General features: G+C 41.6%; 1 protein-coding gene across 2 annotated transcripts in view; it reads right to left on the bottom strand.

Moving 5' to 3' along the window:
- LOC139534245 (inactive ubiquitin carboxyl-terminal hydrolase 53-like) overlaps positions 1-11,956 on the bottom strand; it is a 61,321-nt gene extending 49,365 nt beyond the window's left edge. Inside the window, exon 1 of one of the 2 annotated variants that reach the window (XM_071333212.1) lies at positions 11,554-11,956. The gene's annotated coding sequence lies outside the window, so the exon portion shown is untranslated. The remainder of the gene's footprint in view (positions 1-11,553) is intronic. The other variant, XM_071333210.1, reaches the window with a different exon arrangement.
- Positions 11,957-25,237: the final 13,281 nt, after the last annotated feature.

Below are 25,237 nucleotides of genomic sequence, written 5' to 3'. Positions count from 1 at the left end.
AAAAGGCATTGCCATTCAATTGTATTTGGGCAAAATTTTCGAGTGACAGTGGAATCAACCAATCACACTTTGACTTAATGAGTGGGACCGGTTTACAAAACCATATGGAAACTTCTACTTTCGTGAAGGCCAACAGGTCCCGGCGCAATACAGAGCAGTATTTTTCCCACGGTCTAGCTAGCTTTTTTTGTCGGCTAGTTTGCAGCAGGTGTTATCAAAGAGGATGTTGTTGCTAATTTGTTAGCCTCTCCCTTTTCAAGAATAACTTTCAACAAGAAATTAAGTTTCAAATGATCATCCTCTGGTGAGTGGAAATGTGTTCTCTATTGCAGCGCGCTTGCTGTTAGACATCTTTGAAAATAACACATGTATTGAAACATTGTTGCATTTAAAGTGGAACTGACATTATTTTAGCAACATGAAATCTTATTCAAATCTGTTCATATACAGTGGTTCCTCCTTTAAAAGTTGCAAGCTTATGCCACGGGACTTAGAGGTCATTTGTGGTTTAATACATTACCCTGCATCACCACTTCATTGCTCCAGACCAGCGCAAGGGGGAGTTAGAGCACTGATTACGCTTTTGGGTCCTACTATGTCTCTGACTGACAATGAATGGGCGACATAAACCTAAATAGAAACTGATAATTGTGCACGACTTCAGTATTACTTACTAAACCTGTTGTTACACTAAGATTTTTATTATTTTACTCTTACTGTAGTACTGTAGGCCACTCCCAACAGGTCAAATTGTGCAGCGGTCTAAGACACTGCATAGCTGTGTTGATACAGAGGCTGGTACAATACCCATGCCGGCCTCAACTGGGAGACCCATGAGATAAGTGTAGGTTTTTTGTTTTTCTCCCTCTAAAAACAGAAATAAATCATTCTAAATAACAAACTGGCTTCATTTACAAATTAGTAACAATGTCTCACCCCATGTTCAAGAATGGACTTTTTCCTCAATAATTTTACATTATTTGAAAAACTAAATCTCCAAAATATTTAAGGGGCATTGCACTAATAATGGCGCTGACTAGGGAAACGTTCCTAGTGTTCTGTTCTTAATACCAGTCTGCACGTTCAAACTAAAACAATGTAACTAATAATGGCATCTTTATGATTTCATTAATAAAATAATGATAAAAATACTTTCAAATTGCCGATGTTTATTTAGTTATGGATCCATAACGAATTACTATGGGAATAAATATCACTGAATTGTAGAAATATCCTCCAATCCTCTACGTAATTATTGGCGGAGAGTCACGTCATATTTTTCGATATACTGTAGGCGACATGAGTCTCACTAGTGTTGAGTAATGTGCTGTTAAAAGTGGTTGCAGGTCTTATTTATTTAAAGAGCATATTGAAGTTAGAAGCAATAGGATTTGAAGCAAAAGCCTACAACATTTTAGCACCGTTTCACGCAGCTCTGAGACAAGCATGGGGACTGGTTTTGCCAAATACAGAGCGCCATATTCAAATAAAATGATATAAAAATCTAACTTTCATTAAATCACACATGTAAGATACCAAATTAAAGCTACACTCGTTGTGAATCCAGCCAACATGTCAGATTTCAAAAAGGCTTTTCGGCGAAAGCATAAGCTGCTATTATCTGATGATAGCACAACAGTAAACAAAGAGAGTAGCATATTTCAACACTGCAGGCACGACACAAAACGCAGAAATAAAAATATAATTCATGCCTTACCTTTGACGAAATTATTTTGTTGGCACTCCAATATGTCCCATAATCATCACAAATGGTCCTTTTGTTCGATTAATTCCGTCGATATACACTGCTCAAAAAAATAAAGGGAACACTTAAACAACACAATGTAACTCCAAGTCAATCACACTTCTGTGAAATCAAACTGTCCACTTAGGAAGCAACACTGATTGACAATAAATTTCACATGCTGTTGTGCAAATAGAATAGACAAAAGGTGGAAATTATAGGCAATTAGCAAGACACCCCCAAAAAAGGAGTGATTCTGCAGGTGGTGACCACAGACCACTTCTCAGTTCCTATGCTTCCTGGCTGATGTTTTGGTCACTTTTGAATGCTGGCGGTGCTCTCACTCTAGTGGTAGCATGAGACAGAGTCTACAACCCACACAAGTGGCTCAGGTAGTGCAGTTCATCCAGGATGGCACATCAATGCGAGCTGTGGCAAAAAGGTTTGCTGTGTCTGTCAGCGTAGTGTCCAGAGCATGGAGGCGCTACCAGGAGACAGGCCAGTACATCAGGAGACGTGGAGGAGGCCGTAGGAGGGCAACAACCCAGCAGCAGGACCGCTACCTCCGCCTTTGTGCAAGGAGGATCAGGAGGAGCACTGCCAGAGCCCTGCAAAATGACCTCCAGCAGGCCACAAATGTGCATGTGTCTGCTCAAACGGTCAGAAACAGACTCCATGTGGGTGGTATGAGGGCCCGACGTCCACAGGTGGGGGTTGTGCTTACAGCCCAACACCGTGCAGGACGATTGGCATTTGCCAGAGAACACCAAGATTGGCAAATTCGCCACTGGCGCCCTGTGCTCTTCACAGATGAAAGCAGGTTCACACTGAGCATGTGACAGACGTGACAGAGTCTGGAGACGCCGTGGAGAACCTTCTGCTGCCTGCAACATCCTCCAGCATGACCGGTTTGGCGGTGGGTCAGTCATGGTGTGGGGTGGAATTTCTTTGGGGGTCCGCACAGCCCTCCATGTGCTCGCCAGAGGTAGCCTGACTGCCATTAGGTACCGAGATGAGATCCTCAGACCCCTTGTGAGACCATATGCTGGTGCGGTTGGCCCTGGGTTCCTCCTAATGCAAGACAATGCTAGACCTCATGTGGCTGGAGTGTGTCAGCAGTTCCTGCAAGAGGAAGGCATTGATGCTATGGACCGCCCGTTCCCCAGACCTGAATCCAATTGAGCACATCTGGGACATCATGTCTCGCTCCATCCACCAAAGCCACGTTGCACCACAGACTGTCCAGGAGTTGGCGGATGCTTTAGTCAAGGTCTGGGAGGAGATCCCTCAGGAGACCATCCGCCACCTCATCAGGAGCATGCCCAGGCGTTGTAGGGAGGTCATACAGGCACGTGGAGGCCGCACACACTACTGAGCCTCATTTTGGATCAGCCTGTAGTGTGGTTTTCCACTTTAATTTTGAGTGTGACTCCAAATCCAGACCTCCATGGGTTGATAAATTTGATTTCCATTGATCATTTTTGTGTGATTTTGTTGTCAGCACATTCAACTATGTAAAGAAAAAAGTATTTCATAAGAATATTTCATTCATTCAGATCTAGGATGTGTTATTTTAGTGTTCCCTTTATTTTTTTGAGCAGTGTATAAACATCCGTTTTGTCCTGGACCGGAGTCTACACAGACCAGTATACTATAGCCAAATCAGAGCTACAGTGGACCTTTATACAAACAAGCCATTTGCCACACGGGCCAGCCATCATTCACTTTGAACTGGAGTGTGTGTTTACAGGCAGTTGCAATAGCGCGACTTTAGGTCATTAGAACGCAGTCGTCAAAGGCCACAAAATACACCTGAATGGATTTCTGCAAATATGTAAACACTACAGGAGTCCTCTTACATTTGGGAACATTAGTCTATTGATCAAACAACCATCAAAAAGGTAGGCTCTCTCTCCCTCAGTTATGCACACCAACAACAAGATCAACTACTAATGCCAGCCAGAGCAAGATGATCTAAAATCTAACAAAGGCACATTAGATATACCCTCTCAAACTTTTTCAGCTAGTTGTCCATCAAAATTGCACTTAAACTATAGGGAATTGTAGCCTCCTTGTCTTTCTGCAGCTTGCCTGCCAATGCATGCTTGTCCCAACCAAGCAAACTGGCTAAAGTTGTCTAGCTTGCTAATTAGCTAACGTAAACTCACCCCATTCCGTACAAATGTGCGCAACCGCATCATTCAAACAATGCTGCAAAGAAAACTAATGGGACTGTAGCGACTGTGTTGACTTCAAAATCTGGGGTGTGAACAACGTTTTTATTCAAGCGTTGATCGACATGGTAATGGCTCTATAGTATTGGAGAAAAGTTGGAAAAAAACGGACCCTCCGTTACATCGTGACATGTCATGCCGTAACGCACAGCACGCATAAAGCAACTGTTTCTGTCTTACAATCTCTCTCCTCCAGGTGTAGCACTTCTCTCATCGTTTAAAAACAAGAAATGGACAGTGGAGGGAGTAAGGGGGGATACCTTGGTAATTTTTGCGTCATCACTGCAAGCGATCATCATTCTCAAAGCCGCTGTTCACTTCTGAAGATCAGGTTTTTAGGGCGGTGCTAAAGTGATCCAAATTCGACACAATCCTTCAAATAGGTATATAATGACACATTATATAAACTATTTATAGTGTTTTATTTACATTTTAGAGGCGATAAGGTGATAAGTTAGACAGATCGAGTGGAAAACAAGCAATTTTCACACAACATCTCTCCTTCTCACTATCACGCATTAGTTTTGCTTCCCCACCCACCATTTTTTAAAAGACCCGACGAGGCTCATTGCCTTCTTGAATCATGCCGAAACGGGCAGCGTGGGGGTCATGCAATTGATTCTGTTAGAAAGGGGAGAAATTGTGCTTTACAATGGTATTGACATTACAGTTGATCTGGAAGTATTACGTTTTTGGGGCGCTAAAATAAGGTCAATTGTACAGACCATGGCGATGTACAAAAAGTGAGTGAGTTTACGTTACTTCCAGACACAAATGAGAGAGCACCTCACTGACCATTTTACTCACCATAGCAGAACATACATGTTTTCTAGAGCATGCTTGACCAACTATAAAAACTTTTTGGCCTACATTTACTGACACCGGTCATATTCAGCAGGTGTTGTGCACTCAAACACACTCAGACGAGAGTGCTCTGAAATCGGAGTAGATCGCCAGAGTGAATTTACAAACAAGAGATATTCTAACTGTATATAGTTAGCTAACACACTTTTGTACATCACGCTGTAATGTACAATTGACCTTATTTTAGGGCCCAAAAAATGTCATACTTCCAGGTCAACTGTAATATGAATACCATTGTAAAGCACAATTTCTCCCCTTTCCAGTAAAATCATTGACAAGACCTTCATGCTGCCCGTCTATGCATGATTGAAGAAGGCAATGAGCTACTGGTCTTTTTAAAAATGGCAGGTGAGGAAGCTAAACCTACTGCGTGATAGGGAAAGGGGGAAATAAGCCGTGTGGGGAAACAGCTTTTTTCCACCCAATCGGTCCAATCTATCACCTCTAAAATGTAAATTAACACTGTAAAGAGTTTATATAATGTGTCATTACATACCTATTTGAAGGTTAGTGACGAATTGAATCGTGTTTTAGGGTGGCGCTAAAGTTTTCAGAAGTAAACAGCGGTTGTCGCGGCTTTTGAGAGTCATGATGGCTTGCAGTGATGACGCAAAAAATGAACGCATTCAGTTGTACAATTGACTAGATATCCCCCCTTATTCTGTCCTTTTCTTGTTTTGTATCTGCGAGAGAAGCGCTACACCTGGTGGAAAGGCTGTCCTTCACAGAATGAGTTGCATTATGCGTGCTGTACGCTACATCATGACATGTCACAATTTAAACGTACAGCGTCAGAGGGGTCTGTTTTTTCAACTTTTCTCCAATACTAAAATTGGGCCATTACCAACACTTGAATAGAAACGTAGTTCACACCTCAGATTTTGATGCCAACAGACGCTACAATCCCATTAGTTTTCATTGCAGCCTCGTTTGAATGCCGCGGTTGCGCAGATTTGTACGGAATGGGGTTAGTCAACAGTAAGTCGTTCAAGTTCTTGCTAGCTAACCAAACGATACCTGCATCTCTAGCTGTGTAAAACCACTGAAAAACAATGAGAGGAAAGTCAGTCACTCACCCACTCCTCCAATGGCATGACATCCTCCTTGCTCATGAACGTTAGGCTTTGTGTTTTTAGCTTACTACATAAATAGATATGCTAGCCTATTAGCCACGTTATGAGTGACTTGTGGTCATTGCCGTTGCTAGTTTGATTGCATTGACATTCCCAGCCTTAGCTACATTCGTCCATTTTTGTCCAGAATATTGAGTCATTGAAACAGTGCATCCCGAATCGATTTGGAAATGCTTAATGTTTGTGTTTTTGTATTCTTATGATTGTGACCTACTGGCTTATTATGACCAAGTTTATGGACTGCTTATCCGTTAACATCATGCTGTGTGAGACTGCCGCCTTTCCACCGGCCCTATGCAGTGGGGCATACTCTAATTTTGCCAAAAAGTTTCCAAACGGCCCGCCTATGTTTAATTTTTTAATTCCTAGAGGTTATTTACATTTTCACTCTCCTACATGAGTGCGCTGGTATTACGGTTGCTGTCCTTTCAGAAATCAGGAACCTGTCACACACTGAAGGCCTATAGGTTCTCTACTATGCAAACATGTCTACAATAGATATAAAGGCTGTTAAGATAATGTTTAAAAAAAGGAGCGTATACATTTGGCCTGGTGAAGCGGTTTTATGCGCTGACTGAATGGATGCTGATAATTCTGAGTTATTTTACTCAGCTGGTCTCGGGAAGAAATTACTAGTCCTCACTGTCCAAGACCGAGTACAAATGTACCGACACAGAGATAAGGCCACACTCAATGTGGTCTCGAGACCAGACACGTACTACAATACTGCCAGGTACCATAAAATCAAACCTCATAAATAGTGCTGATTGTGAGAACTGACTGGTGAACTGCACTGCAATGAGATAGCACTTTTTCTTTTCCGAATGGCACTTGATTTGACTATCCCAGTGAAGCACAAAAACATCCCACCAACAAACTTCCATAGACAACAGTGAACCTCTGCAACAACTCCTCCCTTAAATATCCCATTCATTTTCTTGAGTAAACACATTGTGTAACATGGGCCATGCTGCTACAGAAACAATCTGGTTCTTCAGCATTCTATTATCTTCTCGAAGCTACCTTTTCTGGTTCTAATGAAAATATCCCACAAAAATTTTGGCATGATAAATTCTCCATGGGCTAAAAACAGCATAGCATTATCGAGCGGTGTACAATAAAGCGAATGTCACAAAAAGATAATCAAAATGTTGAGTTGTTATACTGAGTGCATACGGTTTGTGTAAAATAGAGAATAATTTCTGAATTAAGTATTTTTTCCAACATTAATTGTGATGGAAAGAAGTTTGTTCTAAAACATAAATTATCATTCATATCAATTCAACTGAATTTGGAGCTTTGTCAAATGGGAAAATATAACCCTGTCACCGTCGAGGCTCATTGTTGTCCCAAAATAGATGAATAAGTAGGCTATATTCGTAACACGTTCATAATGAGCTTTATTCTAAGTGAACACCACTCTCTCACCTCTAAATAATTCAAAGAAACTCACATAATGTATATAAAAGTAGCCTACAATATCATATAGTCTACAATAAACCATTTGTTTCTGATGAGAATTTTTCATTCAGTTTGTAATACCTTATCCACAACTCAGGGTTTTAATGAGCTCTGTGCCTTTGATTGTGAGGAATATAAAAAGAGTGCCTGATGTTTGAGGACAGGATGAGGTATTCTTTTTGCTAGCAAGGCTTTTGGGGGGAAATAAGGTGTCGTAGACTCGCCTCATATCAGTGAAACTCACTGGGGAGTTGAGTACAAACTGTACTCACTGGTCATACAAAAATACAGTATTTATGTGGTAAAAATACTAATTGGTTGTCTGCTTATCACTCAGATGTTTGCTGAATGTTCTGTAAAAGTGAATCATGTACAGAAATTTGTTATTGGCAGTGTTTAGAAACTAGTGTTGGTCATCATGACAAATATGATGAACAAAAATATTTAAAAAACGCAACAATTTCAACAATTTTCCTGAGTTACAGTTCATATAAAGAAATCAGTGCAGACTTGGGTGGGCCTGTGAGGGCATAGGCCCCACCAACTGGGGAGCCAGGCCCAGCCAATCATATTATGTTTTTCCCCACAAAAGTGCTTTATTAGAGACAGAAATACTCCTCAGTTTCATCAGCTGTCCAGGTGGCTGGTCTCAGATGGTCCCGCAGGTGAAGAAGCCAAATGTGGAGGTCCTTTGGTCCCCAGCAGAAGGTGCACCTGTGCCAGAAGCATACCACCCTGCATCCCACTGCTGGCTTGCCTCTGAAGGTAAGCAGAGTTGGTCCTTGTTGGTTCCCGGATGGGTGACCAGATGCTGCCGGAAGTGGTATTGGAGGGCCATATCCCAATGCCTCAGTGCAGTGATTAAGGACAATGCCCTGTGTAGGATGCCGTCTTTCGGATGGGACGTTAAACGGGTGACCTGACTCTGTGGTCACTGAAGATCCCATGGCACTTATCGTAAGAGTAGGGGTGTTAACACCGTTGTCCTGGCTAAATTACAAATCTGGCCCTAAAACCATCATTGCCATCTAATCATCTCCAGCTTCCAATTGGCTCATTCATCCCCCTTCCTCTCCCCTGTAACTATTCCCCAGGTTGTTATTGTAAATAAGAATGTGTTCCCAGTCAACTTACATGGTAAAACAAGGATTAAAAATCATGCTGTTTAATCAGCTTCTTGATATGCCACACCTGTCAGGTGGATGGATTATATTGGCAGAAGATAAATGCTCACTAACAGGGATGTAAACACATTTCTGTACAAAATGTTAAAGAAATATGCTTTTTGTGCATATGGAACACTTCTGGGATCTTTTATTTCAGCTCATGAAACATACCAACACTTTAGATGTTGTGTTTATATTTCTGTTTATTATAGAAAAGATATGTTCATGAATGGAAAGGAATAGAAATGCATAAGTGTAGTTTAGCCCAAGATGTATTAAGGAGCCTACCGTTACTCCTTAAAGTCCAAGGACTTTTTATTTTTTAGAGGTAGACTGGCTCTGGCAGCCAAAACAGCCAAATAAAATACTCCATCTAAACGTGAATCAATTCTCAATTGTGACATACGGTTCTAGAAATACATTTCTCCCTGCTCTGCTGATGAGTTCTTTGCTCCACTCATAAAGGAGTAATAAAGGCCTAGTGCACTCATTTGGTGGGGAATTTTATTTTTGTATTAATTCATTTGTTTAAATTGTGATTTATCAGGGGGTGCTGCAGCATCCTCAGCACCCCTACTTCCCACGGCTATGGCTGTAACATAGAGACATGGCCATGTGGGAAACTAACACTAACCCTATAAAAGGCTGTGTATCAATTAAACTTTAGAAAAGTATTTCTCGCTGATATGAAAGGTCCTTATGCTTCCAAAACGGTACCGCAAGCAATGAGTGTGTTAATGTTCAGCCGAGCGTTGCGGTTCTTAACAAAACTAGCCCTCTACAGAAGATGCCTTCGTCAAATGACGTATGTGTAATGAAATGGAACAGAGGACTAGAATGTAGCTCTCCATGATAATTAGGCACAGTCAAAAAAGTGATTGTCCTGTGTTTCATATACACTCGCAGGCCAGTTTATTAGGAACACCCATCTAGTACCGGGTCGGACCCCCTTTATCTCCAGAACAGCCTGAATTATTTGGGGCATGGATTCTACAAGACAGAAACGTTCCACAGGGTTGTTGGTCCATGCTGATGCGATGGCATCACGCAATTGCTGCAGATTGGAAGGCGGTACACCACCGCCACCAGCCTGTACTGTTGACACCAGGCAGAATTGGTCCATGGACTCATGCTGTTTACGCCAAATCCTGAATCTGCCATCAGCATGACGCAACAGGAACCGGGATTCGTCGGACTAGGCAATGTTTTTCCACTGCTCAACAGTCCAGTGTTGGAGATCGCGTACCCACGGGAACTGCTTCTTCTTGTTTTTAGCTGATAGGAGTGGAACCCGGTGTGGGCATCTGCTGCAATAGCCCATCCGTGACAAGGATCGACGAGTTGTGCGTTCAGATATGCTGTTCTGCGGCAATATTTGTCTGTTTGTGGCCCGCCTGTTGGCAAGAATTGTGCAAGCTATTCTCCTTCGACCTTTCTCATCAACAAGCTGTTTTCCCCCACAGGACAGCCGCTGACTGGATGTTTTTTGTTTGTCGCACCATTCTCTGGAAACCCTAGACACTGTTGTTCATGAAAAGCCCAAGAAGGTAGCTGTTTTTGAGATCCTAGACCCGGTGTGCCTGACACCAACGATCAAACCACGCTCAGGTCACTCATTTTGCCCATGCTAACGTTCAACCGAACATAACTGGATGCCTGTCTGCCTGCTTTATATAGCAAGCCACGTCCATGTGACTCACGCTCTGTAGAAGCGATACATTTTTATTAACGGGGGGGTGTACCTAAAACTGTTCAGTGAGTATATTTCCACACCGAGGTTGGAATAATACTGTGACATTTTGAAAATGATAATGCCCTTTTAGTGTAAGAGCTGTTTGAAAAGACAGACTCAAATGTCTGCCTGTTTTGGTGGGATGGAGTTTTGGTCTGCCTGGTGAAATCAAATGAGTTAAGACCAATAAGAAAGAGTTCCAAACCGCTCTGTCAATTTCTGCTAATTTTCCATTTTCCCCTCAGAGGGACTATTGAGCAGTGACAGACCTCCCAAAATTCTTGCTTGAGAAATTGCTATTTCCTAAAAAAGCTATTTTTTATATATTTTTGACCATTTCAATTGAAAACAATCATAGTAATTGTTACACAGAAATAATTGGATATTGGAGATTAAAAAACTGCTGCATTGGACATTTTTGGGGCTGCAGGTAGTCTAGAAGAGCGTTGGACCAGTAACAAAAAGGTCTCTGGTTCGAGTAGCCGACCCGAGTTGACAAGGTCGGAAAAAATAAAAAACTATCTGTCGATGTGCGCTTGAGCAAGGCACTTAACCCTAATTTGCTCCAGGGGCCGATAATACTATGGCTGACCCTGTAAAAACAACACATTTCACTGCATCTTTCAGGTGTATGTGAGAATAACACAAGGCCACGGCTGCATGGACAACGTAACCTGCCAAATTCAATAGGTTGCAATTACACAAGTGTTTTGGCCTATTAGTAGGAGATTGTTAACAATATAACATGATTGACCAGGCACAAACATATGGCATAGCCTATGGGAAATGGGTTTGGGAGCCTTTCAATAAGTAAACTTTTATGAATTGCTGTCAGTGTCAAACGACTAAGTGACAGACTAGTCTTCGTTCGTGTGTTGATACAATGTCGCAAGAACAATGAGGAAATATGATGTCAAGCCAGGCCCTTCCACAATTTTTAGGATATATATATAAATAACATGAAGGCTACTTTTTATTTCATGCAGTCATAAGCACTACTAATACCGCACTAATAGTTTGACGTTTTTGTTTCGTTCATGAATATGCCAATGACACATATGATAGGCTAACAAATCGGAAGTTAATCAGCGATTTCATACGTTTCGACTGGGTTTACCTGTAATGCAGGTACATTTACGCCTCATGCGCGTTGATGCTGGAAATTGTAGAGAGAAAATAACAAACAACCCAATCTAAACCAAAAGAACACAACACTCACCGTTTTAAAGAAATACCAATATATCCCAAGGTAGGGAATCTGCAGCTCTTCCAAATGTGTTTGAATTCTTGAAATTGAAACAGCTAGGAGTTTCGGGAGGAAATTGACGACGCCTATGATACTGTCCCAACAGTCGTTGCGGTAAAAAAAAAAAATATATATATATACAGAGGGCTCGTTATAAATTAAACCACATAACTAAAAGCACGTGTTACAACTTTGCTGTTACGGTTGTTACGGACTCTTTCTTCCTGTATAATTCCAGTTTTTGACACCATCCGTCCCATTCACTTGCTGTGGGCTATTCCGGTTTTTAGAGTAGTCTGTTTCTTGCAGTTGTTGATGCGCAGATGTAGTGAGCAATGATCGACTTCGGCACCTGAAATACTGGATTAGTGATGTTTTCAGAGCTGCGAGGTCAAACCCCGCCTCTTGAGCGGCACAGTATTTACTGCAGCCCTCTGTAGCCTACTGAACTACGTTCGCACAGGCAGCAACCACGACTCTCCGCGAGCGAAGGGAGGAGTTTCACTGCACTTTCTTGTGAACTTTCCACCATCAACCACTCAGGTAGGATGCAGTTTGAGAATATTGTGGCGGCAACTGTTTGCAGGTGTGGAAGGAGTCGAACTTGGCATACCGGTTGGCTATGCATTTTTATATAGTTTGTCCAGGTTAATAGCCTGCGGTGCGTCGGCTACATACAGCCTTCAAACGCAAGCAATGTGGCGACAATTAGGCCTAAAACAATGCTTGAGGACAACAAGGGCGAAATTGTGGTGTAGCCTAGATATTGGTGGGACGAGTCCAAAGAACAGTAGATGGATGTTTTTTTTTTTCTAAACAACATTTGAAACGCATTTCCTGTAATTCTACACAGTTGACATGCCTTATCTCTTGAGGGGTATATGGAGAGGTATTTTGAAAACTGTAAGTGGAAGGATGTCTCCATCATCATTAAGACTGAGTTGTATTATAATTTCCTGGTTGCTCTAATAGTTCACCAAATTTCAGTGTATGTGTCAAAACAAGCAAATATAGTGTAGATAATCATTGTACCATCTAAACCGCTGTGTAATATATTTTTCATTCCCAAAAATATTGTATTTTCAGCTGTTTGAAGCTGGTGTACAAAACTGGAAAGTAAATGACACAAAAAAACAAACGAACGGAAGCATAGAAAAGCATAGAAAAAGCATAGAAAAACACATATATAGAACAGACCTACATCTTCTTAGACTTGCTTTCAAAAAGAATGACAGATCTATAACTAACATTATGTGAATTTGGTCAGGTCGTCCAAAAAGTTACAAATTGCAGCTTTAAGAAGACGCAAAATATGAAGACTGAGTTTGATTATAGTTTGAGTTCCCCTACCTTATGCCCAGTCCAAATTTAAAAAAATATATATACTGTATAATAATAATTGAGTGTGAACATACAGTACCATGGTCAGACTTACACTTGTGCCGTTGAATGTTGATCCCGACTCAGGAGTCTGTCTCCCGACTGTATAAACTCGATGGAGCAGCCAAAATATTATTCTAGCCAACATTTGGTGCCATGGGGCACCTACCTCCAGGGGTCCCCCAAACCCCCCAAAAACTAACAATAATAATATTTCTGGGGTAAAACAGATTGTTTTAGGAAAACGGCTAACTTCCTGCATTTCAACACATTTTTTTTGATGATGCTCAGAGAAAAATGTGGTGTTTTATTGCTCATCTCATGCTACTCTTTTAAAACAAATGTTCTGCAATTCTACACATTTTGCCATTGTTTATGGCATGTTCATATCATATCTGAAATGATTGTGGGGGACAAAACCACCTGTTCTGAATATTGGGGGGGGGGACATGACCCCCGCCTCCTCCCAATCATTTGTGTCAATTTTACCTGTGCTTGTAGATTATGAAGAACTGAAATCATTACCTCAATTCTGATGCAAAATGTTTCTTAAATGTAAGCAAATTAAACTGGGCGGGACCTAGCTGAATTTGTCCAATAGAAACTCTCTCTTTCGTTGCAAAATGCTAATGTTTGGACAAATGATTACACCCCAGTTGTAGGGCCTACAAAAATGTGATGTAAGAATCCTGTTATCCAAACACCATCTGCCCAATCCTGTTATATAAAGAAAGCAATACAATTATTTAAAAAATTCAAAAAACAAAAAAATCAGTAGTGTAGAATGCAAATATTGTGCATTCTATTATTGTATTCTATTCTTTAGTATAGGCTACTTTGCTCCACTTTTGTATTTTATGGTGTGTCTACGTCTGTAAGTCGTTACGTCTCATATTTGACTGGCACATTGTTCCCCCTGCTGCTGTATTGGTTGGAACAGGTCTCCCTTAGAATCTCTTTCATCTCAGTGAGCTTCCTGGATAGGTAAAGGTTAAATAAATACAAATAACAGTTCTGGGTCACACCATGCATATGTGATTTGTCTCTCTTGCTCTCTCTCACTCATTTCCTTCATGGTAATAGAAAATGTAACTCATTAACCCCTAGTGCCTGGAGAAAGAGTGGTTTAACAAGGTCACATGATACCAGAGGCAAAACGTGATGTAATTTCAAGCTTTAGAAACAACTTTTACAGTTAATTATTTGAGTTGTTGACCAAACACATTCAGTACCAGTCAAAAGTTTGGACACATCGACTCATTCCAGGGTTTGTATTTATTTTTACTATTTTCTACATTGTAAAATAGTAGTGAAGACATCAAAACTTTTAAATAACACATATGGAATCAAGTAGTAACCAAGAAAGTGTTAATCAAATAAAAATAAATTCTTCAAAATAGCCACCCTTTGCCTTGATGACAGCTTTGCACACTTTTGGCATTCTCTCAACCAGCTTCATGAGGTAGTTTCCTGGAATGCATTTCAATTAACAGGTGTGCCTTGTTAAAAATTACTTTGGAATTTCTGTCCTTCTTAATGCGTTTGAGCCAATCAGTTGTGTTGTGACAAGGTAGGGTTGGTATACAGAAGATAGCCCTATTTGGTAAAAGACCAAGTAAATATTATGGCAAGAACAGCTGAAATAAGCAAAGAGAAAAGACAGTCCATCATTACTTTCAGACATGATTGTCAGTCAATCCAGAACATTTCAAGAACTTTGAAAGTTTCTTCAAGTGCAGTCGCAAAAACCATCAAGCACTATGATGAAACTGGCTCTCATGAGGACCACCACAGAAATTGAAGACCCAGAGTTAAATCTGCTGCAGAGGATAAGTTCATGTCCTTTGGTCTGACGAGTCCAAATTTGCAATCTGCATGTGTGGTTCCCACCGTGAAGCTTGGAGGAGGAGGTGTGGGGGTGCTTTGCTGGTGACACTGTCAGTAATTTATTTAAAATTCAAGGCACACTTAACCAGCATGGCTACCACAGCATTCTGCAGCGATACGTCATCCCCAGCTTTTCACTCAAACACAGTTTTGTTTGGTTGTGGCTTTATTTTGACATCTTATGGGTCGGGAAAAAGGAATAACGGGACTCTTTTTATAAACAGACACAGACTTGCAAAGGTCATCTAACCGCAACTTTTCAACCATCTGTTTCTTATTAATTCCCAGATTTGAAAGCGCTTTGAATGGCATTGTATTTTGATTGACAGTGTCTTTAGAGTGCAATCCTCTTTCATCATCTTGAAGATACTGAAGTAGTGAGCTGAATTTGGGACAAAGTTTAAAGTGATGAAATGTAATTTCTGCTGCTTTGGGCTCCGGTTCATTTGGCTGCCTAACCAGACTCCTTGCTCCGGCCGAACGCTATGCTACGCCATGCCCAAGGACGTTAGTTTCTTCTCTGCAATGAGTCTGGATCCGAGTACCTCCCAGACAATTTTTAGAACGCCAACATATTCTAACGGTTCTGATTGGTTCCACAAACCGATGGGTTGGGCCAGAACCAGAACACACGTGGGTCAAGCAGCGTTTTGAAAATGTATCATTGGCTTTGATACTCGGATTGGTTAGAGATTATCCAATCGCTGATGACTTTGTTTTGTACAACACCCCTCATTTTAATGTCGCCACAAACGGCTTCAATAATGGCCGCCACAGACTGAAGTATGTAGCAAACATAGAGCAGCAGAAGAATTTAGTTTGATTCGCCAGGCAACCAGTCCTATCGATCAGCTTTAATGCAGTGTAGATCTCACACTTGATCCAATCGGTTGTACAACCCAATATGGGCTAATCATTTTCAGGCGGGCCAAAGGTCTCGTGGAGCTTGCACTGAATAAACATTGGATTTTAAACAAAGCTGTCCAATGGCAAAGAGTGGTCGTGGAAATCCGATGCGACGATCAAATGTGTGGTGAAAGGGGGTCACAGTATGGCCCAGGCTTTCCCCAGGAAGTACTTGAAAGCGTAATAGAGGAGACAATGCCTTTTCCCTCGGCAAACGTTTCCCTGGGGGACACATAGTGCTTCCTCTCAGGCAAGTTTAGGAGTGTGTTAATCATTTTAAGTGATGTGAGCTAAGAGCCTACGCCACTGAGCCCTTATCAACATTCACCAATTCAAAACCATGCAGTGGACGCTGGCTTGTTACAGTAAGGAAGAGGACATTATCCCCTCACTGGGTGGGGAATTCTTCGACGGGAATTAAGAAGTCAGCGCTTGAAATAAAGTTGGTGTACTTCAACAACAAACACTGAAGTGCAATTACACTAGAAACATGATAACATACCAGTCCCTCCCAAGAGGCTAGGAATGTTTCTGTGCTTACAGGAAAGAATGAACAAAAAACTGTTTTTGACATCAGTGGGGTGGTTTTGCACACATACTAAGCTGACTTTATTTTTGACGCTCTCTTCCCAACATTAGCCATCCTCACCTTGCTTTGAAGTGATGCCACTGAATATTTATGCATACAGATGGATCAGGCTTCGGCTATTTCCTTTCCAAGTTGAGTAACACATTTCAAAAGTTGGTTTGTGACCTTGGGGATAGCTTGCATATCAGCAGTTGAATCCACAGATTTGTGCCACATCAGCATCGCTCTGCAACACTGAGTCTGTCCGAATATTACTGTATAGTTGCAGCATGTGCATGGACAGGTCATTGCCCGGTTTAGACCTAATGTAACTGCCTCCCAGGAATCAACGGCTCATTGGTCTCTCATTGTCCAGCTCTGGGTCATTGGCATTGCAGACAGCACAATGCCCAAACTGTAAACCAAACTTGTCCTTCCAGCAGCATTACGCTTAGCACTTCTCTTGTTCAGAGGTAATGGAGACTGTATATTAGAGCAGTGGTTCCCAAACTGTGGGGCGCGAAGGGTAGGCAGGGGGGGGCGCGGGTCCCCCCCCCCCCGACAAAAATAATATTTTTAGATTTATTTTAGAATGTACAAGGTGCAATTTCGAAATTGGGTAGTGCATCATCAGTCATTGCATACCTTAGAGAGCTATTTATACCTTGTCAGAAATGTCCAGATCAACTAGCCCATGCCAGCTAACATTTCTTTGTTTGTTTTGTAGCCCATAGATATTGTTGTAATTTTTTTTGTCACTCATATCACATGAATACACATTAGACATCCCAAAATGTATAGAATTGCAAGAAAATTTGCTTTGAAACTGCAAAATGTTCTTTGCACCCCATGACAAAATGTGTAGAATTGCAGGAAATAAGCTTTAAACCTGCAAAATACTCTCCACCAACAAGAGGGGGGTGGACAGTTTGTTTCATAAACAATGCTTGTGCACATAAAAATAGATGTGGCGCATACGCGCACATGCACGCAGGGCGGGGCGTGGGATTTTCCCAATGCTGGAAGGGGGGGCCCTGAGTGAAAAGTTTTGGGAACCCCTGTCTTAGAGGACCGTGGCAACAACTTAAAATAAATGGATCTTTAGGTGTCTCTGAATAGCTACAACGATACTCTTTATAAACCATATTTCTTAACAATGACTATGGGCATAAAACTGCCATGGAAAACAAATCTGAACTCATTTAAACAAATTCCCTGCAGAAAGGAGTACATTTAATTGGCATTTAAATACTTTTCAAGTTTGTTATGCTCAGAATCAGTGAGGTTGAGAAGTTGCTCTATCTACACACAAAGGGTTGCAAAATTCCAGTAACTTTCCAAAAATTCCCAAGTTTACCAGAAATCCTGGCTGTAGGATTCCTGATTTCCTGATTCCAGTAATCTTCCAACTGAGACTTCTGGAAACCTGGGAATTTTTTAGAAAGGTACTGGAATTTTTCAACCCACAAACCGCCCTCTATGCAAAGTATAGATTTCAGAATTAGAGACCAAACAGTTCTTGAACACATCTAACAGCATAGCAAACCACTGATCCTCAACACTACCCTACCTCGACTGGGTTGTGAAGGGCATTTTAATTCAAGATTAATTACATAGACTTTGCCAGCTCTGCAAGGAGACACTGACTGCGCATAAACAGCCCGCTGAGGATTTCTGCCTCTGCTTGCCCTGACTTTTCACCTTGAGAAAAGCCCCCAGTGAACAGCTAGTGATTTGCTGAACACAGTGCCTTGCCCGCAGGCTCAAATGACAAACCCATGTCCTCTGGCGTACCACCAACCCAAGCCGTTTTCCCTCAATTCCCAACACTGCAGATAAAAGCAATAAGCTGCGTTCAATTTGGAGTTGACATCTCTGAAATCCAAATGTTATGTTTTCATTCACTTAGTTTGGCTATTGATGTTTCTCTCACCAGCTAGCAATTTAGGTTGGCATCCCCCATGACTCACTGTGCCTACCAAACATATTGACCAGTCCCCTAGGTGGAGAGAAATCAGCTCATGTTTATTTTTGATTTCGTTGGTGACATTGATTGGGTCACCATGCGGCTTAATGCCGTTTCACCCCAAATGCAGCAAGCCATTTGAAGGACAGCAGGGATATTTTCAGCATCACTGTCTGGTTTTTCAATCCATACTTGTTTCTATTATTGGCAATGGGCAGACGCTGTTTGAAAATGGGGACAACCGCTAGCGTTCAAAAACAAGGCCACATTGTCGGGCTTGTTCTTTCACAGAACTGTTCGTACTTATGTGAAGCACACTTTCTTGTAAAAAAAAAAAAAAAGTATATTTGTCTTGCTAAAATGTATTTTATAACATAAGGAAGTAAAATGTAATCTCCAAAATGCGTTTTCACCCACTCTGGGTAGTGGGTGGACTGGATACCATAGATTATAATTCCTGGATAAATATAGGCCTAGAACAAGTTGTTAGCACCCATGGCCCCCATTGTGGAAACAAACCGTGTCTAATCTCTCTCTTATGTAACTAGGGGTATTCACATTTTATATAGCGGCTCGTTAGTGGTAATTCAATAGTAGCACAACCCGTAGTGTTTTAGACAGAACATCATGTTTAAGTGTTTTGTTTTGGACATTAGTGGGTACATGGTGAATAAGAAGGGGGCGTAACAGCGTCCTGTCATTAATTAGTTTGTAATCATGACTGATATGGACCAAACAGCTAATGGTTTATGGATGGTTTCTTGGTGAATGGGTAGAGCTAGTTAACCAGGTTGACACACACACACACACATATATGTGTGTGTGTGTGTGTATATATATATATATACATACATATACTAAACAAAAATATAAACGCAACAACTTAAGAGTTTACTGAGTTAAAATGCAATTGTGTTCGTTGTCTGTACCTTATGCCTGCTTATACCATGACCCCACCGCCACTATGGGGCACTCTGTTCACAACGTTGACATCAGTAAACTGCTCGCCGTTGGACGTACTGCCAAATTCTCTGAAACGATGTCAGAGGCAGCTGATGGTAGAGAAATTAACATTAAATTATCTGGCAACTGCTCTAGTGGACATTCCTGCAGTCAGCATACCAATTTTACCCTCCCCGAAAATTTGATACATCTGTGGCATTGTGGTGTTTGAAAAAAAACACACATTATAGAGTGGCCTTTTATTTTCCACAGCACAGTGTGCACCTGTGTAATGATCATGCTTCTTGATATACCACACTTGTCAGGTGGATGGATTATCTTGGTAAAGGAGAAATGCTCACTAACAGGGATGTAAACAAATTTGTGCACAATTTGAGAGAAAGGAAGCACCAGGGACGCACTCAATGCTGAAGTGGTCCGATGAAGCGGATGCTGAGCTACAGAACTGTTTCTCTAGCACTCACTGGAAAATGTTCCGGGAATTCAACCAATGGCATTGAGGAGTTTACCACATCAGTCACCGGCTTCATTAATAAGTGCATCGACAACGTCGTCCCCACATTGACCATACGTACACATCCCAACCAGAAGCCATGGATTACAGGCAACATCCTCATTTCCTGTTTAAGCATGACAATGCCCCTGTGCACAAAGCGAGGTCTAAACAGAAATGGTTTGTCGGTGTGGAAGAAATTGACTGGCCTGCACAGAGCCCTGACCTCAACCCCATCAAACACTTTTGTGATGAATTTGAACGCCGACTGCGAGTCAGGCCTAATCGCCCAACATCAGTGCCCGACCTCACTAATGCTCTTGTGGCTGAATGGAAGCAAATACCCGCAGCAATGTTCCAGCATCTAGTGAAAAGCCTTCCCAGAAGAGTGGAGGCTGTTATAGCAGCAAAGAGGGGACCAATTCCATATTAATGACCATGATTTTGGAATGAGATGTTCGACGAGCAGGTGTGCACATACTTTTGGTCATGTAGTGTATGTGTGTGTCAGTCTGACATGCTTCACCATGACTTTGCATGTAGCTTGAAGTCCGAGAAATTAGTAATGTACAAAGAAACCTCTGGTGCAGGTGAGGTGTCTTGTTAACAAGCGTTACGTAATCAGGGATGACTGCAAAGAGTGTAGATATACAGTATATATTAATTCACTTGAACTTTCATCTCCAACATCTTCATCTGCCCTTTCTTTTTTTCGCCTGCTCTCTCATCGATGAGTAGGCTTGCACCGCTGCCATGAGTTGCTAACTGCTGCAGTTAGGGGAAAAAGGGGGATGACTTAAGCAAAAAAAAAATGGGCAATTGACCATGTTACATTAACTTTGGCGCACACGGCCAAGTGGTGACTGTGTTCTATTTTGCTGCTGTGTTTGCAGTATCCGTGGCAGCCTGGGCCCCAGCACTCGCAGTGGAAGTGATGCTATCGCCTCGGTACTGTCGGTTAAGGAAACAAATGGCCTCCACCATCAGGGATAGGAGACATTTATTATTCTTTCCACTTCAACGTCGTCAGAAAACGGAGGGTGATTTTGTATGGACAAAATACAAAGAGCGGAATTCCACTTTTTTTTCCCCCCCTCATGTCTACTACTGAAACAGGAAAGGGCATTCGATTGTAGAAGGGAAAGCTGTCGTCTCGATTCCAAGCCATAACTTTGTTTAAAACATGTCACTTGCTTGTAAGTTCATCACTCTTTCCTGACCATTAACCAATGAGAGAGGTTAACATATACTGTACATTGGCCATTCGGCAGGGGAGGCATTTACTGTAGATCAACCCCAGAGGGAAAGGTCATGGGCGGGCTCGTTGTGAAACTACACTGTTTAATTGGTGTCTCGAGGATGCAGGCTCTCATGTAAACAGGAACTAAATCTTGGTTGTTCAGTTGTCTCAATGCTATCTAATTACCATCGTTGCTTGCATGAACCAAAGTTGTTCAGTCTTTAATTATGCAGTTCTAACTTTAAAACTCACACTCAATGAGGAAAGAGTTTTAGGTTTTAGTTGTACTCTCTGAAGTTCTCTGGAGAAAAAAAACTGTCTGTGATTAACCATGAGCGCAGCACTCAGTAGTGATGTAGTAGGTTAATCAGTAATGATGAGGTAGGCTAATCAGTAATGGTGTGGTTAGTGTAGTTGGCTAATCAGTAATGACCTGGTAGGCTAATCGGTAATGATGTAGTTGGTGTACTAGGCTAATCAGTAATGAGTGGTGTGGTAAAAAACGCTACTACTTGATTGGAAAACTATGTACAGTGAAATATAGCACTGCCATTTATGACATTTTGAGTCACATCTCCCATGGAGCGTGCATGTGCCCTGCCACCCTTTGACCCCACCTCATCAGTAACCCTATACCAACTAGGGGTCGACCGATTTAATCGGAATGGCCAATTTAATTAGGGCCGATTTCAAGTTCTCATAACAATCGGAAATCGGAAATTCAATTTTGCCGAATTTTATTATTATTATTATTTATTTTTTTACACCTTTATTTAACTAGGCAAGTCAGTTAAGAACACATTCTTATTTTCAATGACGGCCTAGGAACGGTGCCTTGTTCAGGGGCAGAACGACAGATTTTTACCTTGTCAGCTCAGGGATTCAATCTTGCAACCTTACGGTTAACTAGTCCAACGCTCTAACCACCTGCTTCACGAGGAGCCCGCCTGTTACGCGAATGCAGTAAGAAGCCAATGTAAGTTGCTAGCTAGCATTAATCTTATCTTATAAAAAACAATCAATCAATTATAATCACTAGTTATAACTACACATGGTTGATGATATTACTAGTTTATCTAGCGTGTCCTCCGTTGCATATAGTCGATGCAGTGCGCATTCGCGAAAAAGGACTGTCGTTGCATCAACGTGTACCTAACCATAAACATCAATGCCTTTCTTAAAATCAATACACAGAAGTATATATTTTTAAACCTGCATATTTAGCTAAAATAAATCCAGGTTAGCAGCCAATATTAACCAGGTGAAATTGTGTCACTTCTCTTGCGTTCATTGCACGCAGAGTCAGGGTATATGCAACAGTTTGGGCCGCCTGGCTCATTGCGAACTAATTAGCCAGAATTTTACGTAATTATGACAACATTGAAGGTTGTGCAATGTAACAGGAATATTTAGACTTATGGATGCCACCCGTTAGAAAAAATACGGAACGGTTCCGTATTTCACTGAAAGAATAAGCGTTTTGTTTTCGAGATGATAGCTTCCGGATTCGACCAAATTAATGACCTAAGGCTCGTATTTCTGTGTGTTATTATGTTCTAATTAAGTCTATGATTTGAGAGAGCAGTCTGAGCGATGGTAGGCACCAGCAGGCTCGTAAGCATTAATTCAAACAGCACTTTCGTGTGTTTTGCCAGCAGCTCTTCGCAATGCTTAAAGCATGCGAAGAGCTGTTTATGATTTCAAGCCTATCAACTCCCGAGATTAGGCTGGTGAAACTGATTTGAAATGGCTAGCTAGTTAGCGGGGTGTGCGCTAATAGCGTTTCAAACGTCACTCGCTCTGAGACTTGGAGTAGTTGTTCCCCTTGCTCTGCATGGGTAATGCTGCTTCGAGGGTGGCTGTTTTCGATGTGTTCATGGTTCGAGCCCAGGTAGAGGCGAGGAGAGGGATGGAAGCTATACTGTTACACTGGCAATACTAAATTGCCTATAAGAACATCCAATAGTCAAGGTATATGAAATACAAATCGTATAGAGAGAAATAGTCCTATAATTCCTATAATAACTACAACCTAAAACTTCTTACCTGGGAATATTGAAGACTCATGTTAAAAGGAACCACCAGCTTTCATATGTTCTCATGTTCTGAGCAAGGAACTTAAACGTTTGCTTTCTTACATGGCACATATTGCACTTTTACTTTCTTCTCCAACACTTTGTTTTTGCATTTAAACCAAATTGAACATGTTTCATTATTAATTTGAGGCTAAATTGATTTGATTCATGTATTATATTAAGTTAAAATAAAAGTGTTCATTCAGTATTGTTGTAATTGTCATTATTACAAATAAATAAATAAAAAATTGGCTGATTTAATCGGTATCGGCCTTTTTTGGTCCTCCAATAATCGGTATCGGTATCGGCGTTGAAAAATCATAATGGGTCGACCTCTAATACCAACCTCAGGATATTTTCTTCACTTGTATTTTTGGCCATCACACTGGGTTGAGCACCCCCTGTGAAATAGACCACCTGCTGTGTCCATTTACTAGGACCAGGCCAAAGCATGCATACAGTATATTTACACCATCTACAGTATTGTTAATAGTACAGTGGATATATACTGAAACAGATTAGGTCTACTCCTGGACCAAACAGTACTTTAAATGGAGATTCCCTTAAACTGTATTTTAACTACAAGTTATGTTTTGTCTGTGGGTGTGTCTGGGATTAGACCTACTCCTGGAGGACCAAAAATCCCAATGGTTGGATATCAGTCATTTAGAACACGTGTGGAGGTCAAATATCACTAAGGACTACTTATCCCATGTCCCAAATGCAGCGCTGTATGTTTGAAAGTTGTCTGCCTGCAGAGTTAAGACAAGGTTAGAAACCAACACAAAATGTTACTAGTCAAACTCTCCAGATATGTCCCATGGTCCTCTGATGAACCACATTCTCAGACAGAAACAGGTGCCCATGAGAGCAACAGTACAGTATTCACTTTCAGAACACCTCCCTTTAGCCGTGCTTGTGAGACCTTGCCGTTTTAGCCTGTACAATAGCCCGCTATTAGCCTGGAATCTACACTGATATTGCTCTGTTTCAGGCTCTTTACATGAGACATTGAAAGGTTAGAGGAAACCCTTTTGGGAGATGAGTCTCACCCTTTTAGAGCCTGTGTGAGTGTCAGCTGCAAAAAAAAGTGGCTTTTGGTGCTGTTTGTGCAGAGTAATTCTCTGGGGACTGAAGTACTTTTCCATGACACTCACTGGCTGTACGTGCAGTAGCAACAGCACCAATTGATGGCTTCACAAGACCGTGGGAGTGCTATATAAACATTCAGATGGCAGACTAACATGATATTAAACTCTGTTAGAAGTAACAACAAGAAGAACACCATTGGCATGTTTGGGTAGTAGTTATGAAGTTCTGAAAACCAATGAGAATTCTGATTGTTGAGTCTGTCCTGCGTTTCACAATCTCAGGCAATCACACGATTGAAAGGCAAAAGTGGTCTTGTCTTCTCTGCAATGCCCCAGAGAGTGTGGTACATAACCCGGGTAATGGTCTATACTATCGGCCATGTTTTTGTTGGATTTTACAAAATACCGTGACGAAGGCATTCGCCGAAACGTGTCCGTTTTTTAACAATGAAATGATTTCATTGAAATTGTTATTTTTGAAGAAAACTCCCATTGCCCTTCAAAGAGTTGCTGATTCATCTTCTCGTTTACAGTACTCCCCAGAGCACACACATTCCTGGATTTCTTGGTCTGCCAACCAAAGCCCCTCGACTCGCTCGGCCCACATCCCGTCGTGCTATCCCGTGCCAAATAATACACCCCTGGGGGAAACCCCCCTCCCCAACCCATCACCAGCCAAATATTCCCTATCTGAGTTTTGATACTGGGCATAATCAAAGTTCAAAGAGAGGCCAGGCCATTCTTGATAAACAGGCTGGATATAGCGTAACGGTCTTGGCAATGCTGCCGTGCTCAGATGCTGAGTGTAGACAGAGCGCTCAGGAGACTGATGGAGAGGAATTCAATAAGACAGCCAAAGGGGAGGTTCATGTGGGCCAGTGCATTACACAGATTGCCAAAACGGAGGCTAGGAATGCATGCAGCCACTGGACCCCATTTGACCGCTGTCTGTCAACCATAATCAGTTGTCCCTGTCAATAGGGAGTGAGTTTGCAGCAACTTTCTAGTATTGAAATTCATAAAGCTTAATTGTCCAGCCGATTTACATGAGATGGAGAACTGTCTTTGGAATGTGTTGTGTTTTATGA

Source organism: Salvelinus alpinus, chromosome 11 (assembly GCF_045679555.1).
Source record: "Salvelinus alpinus chromosome 11, SLU_Salpinus.1, whole genome shotgun sequence".
NCBI classification, from domain to species: domain Eukaryota; kingdom Metazoa; phylum Chordata; class Actinopteri; order Salmoniformes; family Salmonidae; genus Salvelinus; species Salvelinus alpinus.
This window is presented reverse-complemented; position numbering and strand designations above follow the sequence as displayed.